The sequence below is a fragment of the Triticum dicoccoides genome, chromosome 3A (assembly GCF_002162155.2).
Source record: "Triticum dicoccoides isolate Atlit2015 ecotype Zavitan chromosome 3A, WEW_v2.0, whole genome shotgun sequence".
Classification (NCBI taxonomy): Eukaryota; Viridiplantae; Streptophyta; class Magnoliopsida; order Poales; family Poaceae; genus Triticum; species Triticum dicoccoides.
Genome location: NC_041384.1, coordinates 120,563,100 through 120,564,830, shown reverse-complemented (window position 1 = coordinate 120,564,830; position 1,731 = coordinate 120,563,100).

Sequence of the window (1,731 nt, the reverse complement as noted above, 5' to 3'; positions counted from 1 at the left end):
GTATATAAAGTGGCGGGGGCGGCGACTTAGAGGAGGGGCAAGGTGCGGCGGAGGCGGAGTCCAACTCGGACTCCGGTCCGAGTGGCGGCGTCGGCCTGGCGCGGCTGGGCCTTAGGCCCAGTCAGCGCGGATTTTTTTTAAAAAACTTCGCCGACCAAAATAAAATCCTAGAAAAAAAATAAAAACCTAAAAATGCCAAAACAATTTTTCACCATCTAAATAAAATATTTAGAACAAGATGAACATTTTCTTGGTCCTAAAATGCAATTTTGAAAAACATGCAATTTTTCTAATGAAAATAAAATCCGAATAAAATCCAATAAAAATCAATTTAATGATTTTAATATTTTTCCTCCAATATTTCATTTATTTTGTAGAAGTCATATTATCTCCTCTCTTTAATTTTTAATGTGAAATATTTTTCAGAGAGAAATAATTAAAATCAAATCCTCTTTTCATTATTTGATAAAAGAATCAAATATGAAGACCGGGAAATCCCCAACTCTCTCCGAGGGTCCTTGAGCTGCTTAGGATTTCAAGGATTACGGAACGGAAAAGCAATAAAACATGATATGCATGGATGATCTATGTATAATATTCCAAATTGAAAATTTGGGATGTTACAGGAGGCATGCTATCCTCATAATAAATTTGCTCATCAAAACTTGGGAGGCTAAAAATATCATCTTCATTAAACATAACATCCCCAAGCTTGGGACAAACATTAATTGCAGCAAATATATTCTCAAAAACATCATCTTCTTCAAACATAGCATCCCCAAGCTTGGGCCTTTTCATATCATAAGCATAATCACTCTCATCATCAATAGTATGGATAGCACCAATAGTATAGCAATTATCATATTCTTCCAAGCAAGTGTCAAAAAGATTTTCAAGATCATAAGAAGTATCATTATCTTCCCAATCATAATCATCACAACAAGCAATAGGCATAACGAGATCATCATCAATTGCATCATCTTCCACAATTATTTTTGATTTATTTTCATGAGGCACAACAGTAATAGGAGCAGCATTATTTGGGAGAGATATCTTTTTACCTCTATTCCTTTTTCTTTTCTTCTTCTTCACCACATCATGTGTGGGTTCAATCCTCTTTTTGGAGCTCCTTATTAATGAGATTGGTTGAATAGAAGGCTCCTCCTCATTACCTGATTCATCATAAGAAATAATATGAGGATATTGGGAAGTCTCTTCCCTTTCATTAATATTCTCTTCATCTTCTATTTGTTTTCTTTTCTTCATATAATTGGAAATATAAGGATTTTCAATGCAATTCACCGCACAATACATATAAATTTCTTCTAGATCAATATCGAGGAATTTCTCGAGGTTATATTCTGGAATAATCTTAGTTTGGCGTTTCATTTCTTCATAACCCAAAAGCAACCTGAGTTCATTATAATGTGCAAGGGAAATCAAGTCATCACAATTTTTGGACACGATTCGATCATGAAACAATTTGCATTTGATATTTAAATGACCATGTTCATTGCAAAGTTCACAAGTATGGCTAAGAAATTTAGTTTCTAAATGCTTATGCCTCTTGCAATATCTATCTTTCCTATTTGGTGTGTACTTGCAACCATTTAGTTTCTAAATGTTTATGCCTCTTGCAATATCTATCTTCCCTATTTGGTGTGTACTTGCAAACCCAATGCACTCCACAAAAATTGACATGTTTATAGGAGACATTTTCATCATAACTAG